Here is a 10,126-nt window from a genome sequence, read left to right as displayed (position 1 = left end):
GGTGGGTTCGTATGTTTGCATTGAGAGAACACTTGAAAATGATATCTCAACGTGCATATATAAAAGGATACATCATTTATGTGTGTTAGGCTTATTGATGAGGCAAGGCAGTGTATGCTAATAGATAAAAGCCACATGCACTTTGGTCTTACGCCTTCCAAAGTTCTCGAGTAAATACTAGCAATATTCAATGAATTCCATAATGTTTCATGCACCTCCTTGTATAAAATGCTAATATTTATTTTAAAGAAATTTTACGTTGACTATCAAGCCTTGCTCTATCTTGTGAACAAACCGTGCACCATGGGGCAAATCACAAGTTGTCCATTACTTCTCCTCTTGAGTTTGATTTCACTATCTCAGTGACAAAAGGGTCAATGCATGTAAGAGCTGACCATCTATGAAAAGAATCTTGAGTGTGGAGAACCACAAATAGGAGTTAAGGATGATCTTCTAGACACTTGCCTATTCCAAAGTAGTCTAGCGGAGATGTAGCTTCACTGCCAAGTTCCTCTATCAAAACATCATCACACTGCTAGGATGTCCCTTTGAACTTATGAGTGACTGAGAGACTCATTTCTTTAATGTAGTGGTGGAGTTTCTCTTAGAAGAATTTATGGTTGTCCAACATAAGTCTTCCCCCCACTATCCACATAGAAATGGACAAGCAGAGAGCACAAATAAAGTCTTATGCATGGTGATCTCAAAAATAGTCTACAGATGCTTCTAGGACAGACTTGGAATTTAGGCTTGCATCAACGTTATGGGTATGTATGAACTCCCTGCAAAACCTCAATATGGAAGACACCTTACAACTTGGCCTTCAAACTGAATGCAATTATCCTTGTGGTATCCATGATCCCAACCTTAAGGGTAGCGAAGAAAATAGAATGATCATGTTTGAAAAACTCATTGAGCTTAAGAAACTATAAGAGTCTAGGTTACACTCTCTAGTGGGTATGTATGTCAAAAAGAGGAGAAGGAAAATATGGTTTGACTTGAACCTCAAAACCAAGAGTTTTAATGAAGGGGACCTTTTGGTCCTACCCCACAACCTAAAGAAAATCAAAAGAAAACTTAAGCTAAGGGGAATGTGTCCTTTTAGGAACTACAAAATGACCAAAGGAGGAGCTATCCATCTAAAAACATTGGATGGAGTCCAAATGGAAGGATTCTTCAATGGAAGTAAACTTACAAAGTTTTATGGGCCTCTTTCTATAAGAAACTAGAAGCCATCAACTACATGAGGAAACTAGAAAAAAGGAGACTAAAAAGAAGAAACAAGCTCAACGAGAAGCCAGGGAGCACAAAGAAGAAGAAAAAGGAGACCAAAAAGAAGAAACAAGCTCAACAAGAAACCAAGGCTCACGAAGAAGAAGAAACTATAAACAAGAAGACTGAAAAGTAGAAATAAGCTCAACGAGAAGGCAAGGCTAGTGAAGAAAAGGAAAAACTGAGGAGAGGCATCTTGCCTATCCATATGGCTACAATAGATAATGATTGATGGAGAAGAAGAAGCGAATCCCACAAGGCTTTGCTTGGACTTCAAGAAAACATAAAAGAGTAGCCAAATTTGCTATGTTAGACATAGGACCAATTAGAAACTTGGTGTCTTATGAGACTTGGATCTCATTAAAGAAACCTGTCCTTGAGCCTTCAAAAGCATTAGTGCAAAAAATGTTTGAAAATTGTATAATGAGTGTGAAGGATCTGTAAAGCTTGATTTTCACATAAATTCTTATTCCATGAAAGGTAGTTTTCTTTGTCATGACTATAGGAACAAGGCCAAAAGAAATTGTCCTTGGAAGAGAATGGATCACTAAACAAGACTACATCGACTAGGTGTGGTAAGGACTGTGACCGTCAAACTTGAGCAAAGGACCATGAATGTTCTTCTTATAGGGGAACTAGGGAAATGTCCTTGAAAATCCAAAAATTGCTCACTTTATTACAAACATGTCCTTTTTAGCAGGTAAGTGTAATTTGTCGGTAAGCTCCAAGTCTTATCAGCCAACAAGCTAAAATCCGAACCTGAGGAGGTGAAGCCCAAGCTAAGGAGGAACGACGGGAGAAACAAAAGAACTTTTGAGGACACCCCAATCCCTGCACCTCCACGTCACATCCCCAACAATAAAGATGAAGATAAAGCTAGTTTAAGGGTGAAAACAACAGAGTAAAATAACTAAAGGCAATTAAAAATTACCAAAGATAAATATAAAGATGAAGCCAACTCAAGGGTCCAACCAACAAAGTATGAGAACTAAAGGCAATTGAAAATCATCATCATGCTAAAAGAAGATACACCAATAGGCTACACCAAGTAGGTATGGGCTACAAGGATGACAAAGGCAAGGCCAAGGTAGAGGAGCCATGGACCAAGGGATAAAGGGAAAACCTCTTGAAGAAAATCTAAGAACTCCCCTTGACCTCTGGCTTAAGGGAGGTTCCTTTGGGATATATCCCTACTTCCACATTGATAGTAAGATTAGAGGTTCCTTTGGGATATATCCCTACATTGAATCAAGGGACATAAGAATCTATTACTTACCTACTACTAGCAACGCAAAGCACAAACAAAGTAGAAAGGAAAGACATGTGTGTAACCCACCATAGTGTCAAGTTGCTGGAGCCCGAAAACATGTCGAGGGCATAGGAGTCTATAGTCATCAAATCCTAAGCACACCACATTGTTTCCTTCACAAGATTTTTAAAGTTAAGTCACTTGTATTGGAGGGGTAAGCATAAATTTTAGGTCAAGTCAATTTGCTTATGCGGTATGCAGTAGGCATAAGGGTTAAGTCTAGATCTAAGTTAAAGGAGTGATAGAGGTAGGTCACACTCATGCACTATTCACCATAAAAAATTTGAGCAAAACCTTAACTTTGAGCACCTCTCTTAGGGACATTTCTAGATTGGGGGGGGGATTAGTAGCCGAAATGATGAAAGGGAAACCTTTCTCTCCTTGGCCTAGTGTATGACCCATCACATAATAACTCCATGCTCTATTCCTCTCTGATACCAACTGAAACGTGCCCATATTCTGCTCCATGATCTAAGCACAAAATTTCTTAAAACTTACAGAAAAATGACATCATACTTCAGAAAACAAAGAGATTTTCAATAAACCATAATTGTTTAGTAACAATAATATTTGTTAATACAAAATCTCAAAATCAGAGAGAATCACCAACAAAAAGATCTATCCAATAGGGCCTTTCTCCGACGCCCGTCCACCTAACCACCACGCTGGATGTCGTGGCTATCCCGGGTATGCCTCTTCTAAATCTCATCCACACTGGGTTTTACCAAACGGCTCCCAGAGGGCAAAATCATGTTCTTTGTCCAGCATTCCCTGTCTAAGGATGGCTGGCCAGAATCTCAAAATCTCTCTCTCTCTCTCTCTCTCTCTCTCTCTCTCTCTCTCTCTCTCTCTCTCTCTAACTCTATCCTGCACAAAAATCCTCAAGGCTCTGGAAGAAGCAAAAAAAAAAGCCCAAAAGAATTAAAAGATTATCATGCATGAAAACGTTAAAGATAGAAATCCCTTCTAAAAACATGATCTCGAACCAAATTAGAGAAGATACATTTTTTAAAAGAAAACACTAGAAAGTGGTGTCAGATTCGTTTCACGAATACCAACCACCCCATGCGGAATCTCCCAATTATCCGAACACAGACTTTGTTCTTCCTATGATGATCTAACTTTATTTAATATGTCTCTATGACAAATAAAGTTATCTGCACCCTCATGCGAGGTCGTTACTAAAAATTAAGGGTCAATTTGGTGTTCGAGCCCTGTTTCGGGCGTTCGTTGCGGTTATATTTACTATGTAAACCCCCATATGAGTTTCCTTTAGGCTAAACTACTCACTATGACCCTCTTATACATTATCTAACATGGTTAAGTATAGAATAGAAATCGCTTACAATGGACACCACAAAATATGCATAAAAGTCCCAAAATTGACTCAAAAATCAACATATCTAAAATTACCAAATTTGTAACCAAACTTAATCTTTTATGTTCTCTAAGTATTTCCTACTTTTCAACATTAAATATTAATGCTAAAAATTTCCAAGTCAAATGAATCCAAAAATACATATAGATGAGTATGTTACATTCTTCCCATGTTTAAAAAAAGAGCGTTGTCCTTAGCGCATGAATTGAGGATAGTGAGAAATCACATGATCCTCGGACAACCAAAAGTGGCATCTTCAACTGGATATGTCTTCCATTTTATTAGGAGATCAACTATGTTCTGATCTCTAAGCTTCCTAACCCTGCGATCCAAAATTGTCTCTAGTTCTATCTCAAAATTGCCCACTTCTTCCACTCTTGTACTGTCACCCAATATGTGATTTGGATCAGCCACATACTTCTTCATTAAGCTAATGTGAAATACATTATGTGCTTTAACTCCTTCTGGAAGTTGTAGTGCGATAAGCTTGTGTTCCAATCTTCTTAAGTATCTTAAAAGGTCATGCATATCTAGGTGCCAATTTCTTAAACTTCCCAAGTCTTAAAGAACTCTTCTTTGGTTTCACCTTTAAGAATACCATTTCACCCTCATTGAATTCTCTTGGCTTTGTTCTCTTGTCTGCATAACTCATTTGACGACTTTGAGCAACTCTTATGCATTCCCTTATGTCTCTTGTCTGCATCTCCATTTCATCAAGCATCTGTTTAATTATCTCAACCTTCCCAACAGGATCATACCATAATACAGGTGACATGCAATCTTGCCCATATAATGCTTTGAATGGAGACATTCCAATAGTAGACTGTGGACTACTATTGTATGCATATTCCACCATATGTAAGTATCCATCCCACTTTCCAGGTTTATCCATGCAATACATTCTTAACATGTCCTCCAAGATTTGATTCACTCTTTCTGTTTGTTGCCCATCACTTTGAGGATGATATGTTGTACTCATATTAAGTGATGTCCCAAGAGCTTTAAAGAATGCCTGCCAAAAATTTGAAGTGAATCTAGAATCTCGATCCGATACTATACTTTTAGGAATACCATGTAATTGTTGAGATTACAAGCTCGATGAGCTAGGCACGATATGTGCTAGCATGGTAGATAGCAACATGTGTGTGCCAATAAATGGTCGTGTCTAGTTGGCCACAGTGTGTGGACATTAGATAGGGTTATTTGGTGTGTGAACACAGCACATTAGTGCGTGGTGTGTAGTTCTCTTCTATTATACATTGTGTGAGTATGGAGACGGCTTCCCTCTATGGTTGAGGTTACACTAATGGATTAGGGGTTTCTCTCTTGTGTGTGTGCTCTCTCTTTATCAATCTTTTATCATGGTATTAGAGCTTGGTGCTCTCTATTAGGGTTTTGTGAGAAGAGGGAAACTTTATGTTTTGGAGCTATCCATTGGAGCTTGGAGCTTGGAGCAAAGAAAAGCTGGGAGCAAAGAGAAGCTGGGAGCACACCCCTACTCACAATAGATCTGAAAGCTAAGGACCATAGGTAAGCAAAGCTAAACACCCTTGGGCGGATTGCAGGTGATTTGACACAAGCAAAGCAAGATTTGAGTTGCCCAAAGCAAGTGAAAATTCTAGTTTTTTGCAAGCTTTAATGGAAAGCTTGAGAGCTTGATTGGAAAGAGGCAAATGCATGTATTTGGTGAAGGACACATGTATGTGGCATTGTGACATGTAATAGCAACTCGAGAGAAAGCACTAGCATCGATTTAGAGCCATTTGATGCATTGAACAAGAGGGAAAATAACTGTTTTTGGAGGCTTCACAAACCAGAGAGTATATGCTCAAAGTTGATGCCATTGGAGGTGTGTAATGCATAAATTGGAAGCATTCATGTGTTGGTAGCATACATAGGTGGATTGCTAAGGTATATGTGCACACCCATTGATGATTGCAAAGCTTCCCAAACTCACTAGAATCAGGCGTTGCTAGAAAAACAATCCAGTGGAGCAGAATTTCACCATTTTACACATGTTTGGTACCTCTTGGAGCTATATGGAGTGATTGGTTACACATGGAGCTTAGAAAATTGGTTCACATTGATGTGGAGAAGCCCTTGCAACATTTGGTTAAGTGTATTGAGAAATAAAGAGCTGATTTGGAGCAGATTAGTCTCTAGAGGATTAAGCATGTAACTAGTAAAACAGAGCTTACTAATTCATCAATTACTCACTCACTACTCAAAATTGAATCAATTCCTCTTACACCGAGGTGGAGCAACATCATATGGAGCTAATGAATGCTGGGACCTAAATTTGGATCTCATTTGAAGTGATTAGAGCGGGATTAATGATTGTAAATCACTATTTACTGGTTTTTATCAAAACAGAGTACAACATTTGGTATGTGTTTTGGTATTGTGTAATGACCTCGGATGATGTTTAATGCTACATGGAGGATATATGGATGTTAATTCATATCGTCCACACTTGATTTGATCATTTCCCAGTGTTTTGGAAGATTGGAAGGCTCGAAAAGATACGTCACAACAAGGCAAAGAGGATTGGTTGTATATGATTGAGCTCAAATGCTATGTGGATGATCTTGTAAGTTCATATGACACAGAGATCTACTAGTGGGTATCCGTTTAGCATTGGAAGTGTTGCAGTGAGTTGGAGTAGCAAGAAGCAACCCACAGTTGCCTTATCTAGTACAGAGGTAGAGTATAGAGGTGCGGCTATGGCTGCATGTGAGGTGATGTGGCTGAAAAAGCTACTTGTGGTGATTTGGGTCAGCGTTGTGATGATGGAGTTGTCATACACTATGACAACATGAGCAGTATACAGCTGTCTAGTAACCCTGTCTATCATGCGAGGACCAAACACATAGGGTCCATTATCATTTCATCAGGGAGAAAGTGTTGGATGGACAGATTGATTTGTCTTATGTGAAGACAAATGAGCAAATGGCTGACATATTCACTAAGTCACTTGGGAAGGACAAGTTTGAGTACTTCTGAGATAGGCTTGGAGTACAAGAGCTGGATATGATGAGATTGAGGGGGAGTGTTGATAGCCCAAGCTCATCTTCTTCATATATGGCTGTACATCATGAGCTTGAGAGGGGCTATTGAGATTACAAGCTCGATGATAGCTAGAGCCAGGCACGATATGTACTGGCATGGTAGATAGCAGCATGTGTGTGACAATAAATGGTCGCGTCCAGCTGGCCACAATGTGTGGATATTAGATAGGGTTATTTGGTGTGTGAACACAGCACATTAATGTGTGGTGTGTAGTTCTCTTCTATTATGCATTGTGTAAGTGTGGAGATGGCTTCCCTCTATGGTTGAGGTTACACTAATGGATTAGGGTTTGCTCTCTTGTGTGTGTGCTCTCTCTTTATCAGTCTGGACGTGGCCATTTATTGTCACACACATGCTGCTATCTACCATGCCAGCACATATCGTGCCTAGCTCTATCTGTCATCGAGCTTGTAATCTCAATAGCCCCTCTCAAGCTCATGATGTACAGCCATATATGAAGAAGATGAGCTTGGGCTATCAACAGTAACTTGAAGATATTCTTCACAAACACATTTGCCACATCCATAGCGGTATATGAACTCTTGATAGGCAAGAAATGAGCGGCTTTTATAAGCCTATCTACCACCACAAAATGCTGTCATACCCTCTTGTAGTCCTTGGTAGCCCAGTAATAAAGTTGATTGATATACATTGCCACTTCATCTTTGGCACATCTAATGGTAACATAGAACTCGGTTTCTTTACGTGCTTAGCTTTCACCTGTTGACACTTTAGACATTTTGCCACATAATCCCTTACATAAGCTTTTATTCCTAGCATTAATTTTTATTTTCCTCTTTATCCAAGAAGTAATCTTATAGATTCAATATTATACTAAGTTTCAAGGACTTTTTGGAAGCATAGGTTGAGTTATATTATTGAAAGGACATTTGTAATTATGACCTTATTAAAGAAACATTAAAAATCATAATTATTATAATTAAACACATATCGTAAAATATTTTGTTCAAGGACTTTTTAGAAGCATAGATTGAGTTATACTATTGCATAATCCTTAATTCTAGGGAGCTTGTCCACCTTGCGTAGGTTAAGTCGCATGAAATTCCAACGGTACGTTGACCCCAACATGAGATCCAAGAGCCTCAACACTGAAAAGTGACATAAAGGTTGGGTTTGCCTCAACAACTCAAAGGGATCCAACATGGGGAGGAGGGGGGGTCATAGCCTACCTACTCACCCAAGCGGCCCCCCGCCTGTGCCACTACCACTATGGGTGGTACTATAGTCCACTTTCAGTCCCAATACGAACTCTTTATATAATTGCTTTGTAAAAATTGCTTTGTAAAGTATAAGGGAATCTAGCGATGGTGTGGCATCCTCTAATAAAAGGCTATATATCGACTATAGATATATGCCACCACCATATCTAGGTGAGAGAAATTGGAAATAACAAGAAATTTCCCAACCACAGGAGTGACTCCCTGGCCATCTTTAAATAGATCTAAAACAGAATCCCTACCGCTAGGGAGCTTGTCCAGCTCATGGTAGGTCAAGCCATGTGAAATGCTTGTCTATGGCCACTCATGTCTACAAACACGATGCTACTTCGGCTACATAAGGAGGAAAACATTGCCTCTAGGTCCACCATGATGTGCAAGGTAGATGGTGTGACATGCACTCGCACCCGCATGTGCACTGCGAGCTAAAGTGGATAGCTCGTAAGTTAGTCAAGGCTATGAGGTCCTCAATGGACTCGCATGAGTCCATGCTAAAGAGGATCATGGAAAGCTTCCCAAATGAAGACCCTAACCTAGGTGTGAAAGTGATAAAATATAGAGATTAGGTGAATAATTAAGTAAAAAGCTAATGTAGATTAGAGAGAGAGGGAGCTCTAAGAGTGAACAATGAGAATGAGGAAGGGAAAAAAGGGGGGGCTTTTTATACATTGAGCTGTGTTAGGGATAAGTTTTTTGACACAAGGGACACATAGCGTAAGTAACTCGATCAAGCCACATGGTGCCTACATGGATGATCACCACATAACTCGATTGAGTTACGTGGTCCATCAGTAGTATCCAAGGTGGAAGGGGTGGTAATTCGATCAAGTTATATCCTATTGAATTCCACTTGACATGTTGCGATTGGAAGCATAACTCAATTGAATTATATCAATGTGTTCTCATTCACATGACAACACGATCCCAAAGTGAGGACCCTTATTGTACAACCACTCTACTTTGAGTTGGTTGTATTGGTGATCAAGATATGAAAGTGAAATTTCATAAGGAAAGGTGACTTATCATAAACATGAAGAGAAATAATGGAAAGCTTTATAAGCTTGACATTGTTGTGGATCAATATGCTTTTCTAGCTTCAAAAAATGACAAAAGACAATTGTGATATGAAAAGTTTAGACATTTGGATCATGGAAACCTAAATTTCTTCATGAAAACAGTATGGTTCTTAGTCTTCCAAAGATAACAACATTTGGCCATTGGGTGCTTGTGGCTTCTCATTGGGTTAAGGGAATTTCTAGTCACTTACTTTCCTTAGATATTAAGTTAGTAAAGAGAGGTTCCTTGGTTTCTTGGGAACCCATTGCCATGGAAGTGGTTGTTGTGTTAGTTTTGATTGGATTACCTTTCTTCTGTCCCTTTGAGGTTATGTTAGGCAGGGCTATGTTTGGATATAAACACAAGAAGGTTCTTTTATCATAGTATTAGCCTTATGTTTAAGCAAGGTATCAAATAGCCACCTTCTCTTAAATCTATCATCCTTTACCTCTATGCCTCATTTAATTTGATGTAGCTATCTTAGGAAGTCAACGAAAAGTGTTACCTTCATAGGAACAATGGGCTCATAAAATATCTTACCCACCATTATTATAATGTTGGTTGTGTTAGTGATTGTGTGCTAGATTTGGATTTTGCTACTTCTTTCTCCCTTGTGATGGACTTGGCTCCACTATGTTTACCTTAGGGATCACATCAATTGTGACATGCCCTTGTATTGTGCTATTCCCTTTTATTATGTTATTCCCTTCCATGTAGCCTTGGGTATAAAGGATAGTCATAAAGGGTATTTTTTAGGATCCACTTTGCTTATGATGAGATTAAAAATGTCAGACAAAATGGTGG

The sequence above is a fragment of the Cibotium barometz genome, chromosome 20 (assembly GCF_041138505.1).
Source record: "Cibotium barometz isolate CiBa-2024 chromosome 20, ASM4113850v1, whole genome shotgun sequence".
Lineage (NCBI taxonomy): Eukaryota > Viridiplantae > Streptophyta > Polypodiopsida > Cyatheales > Cibotiaceae > Cibotium > Cibotium barometz.
The sequence above is the reverse complement of the archived record's forward strand: the minus strand, read 5'-3'. Positions refer to the sequence as shown.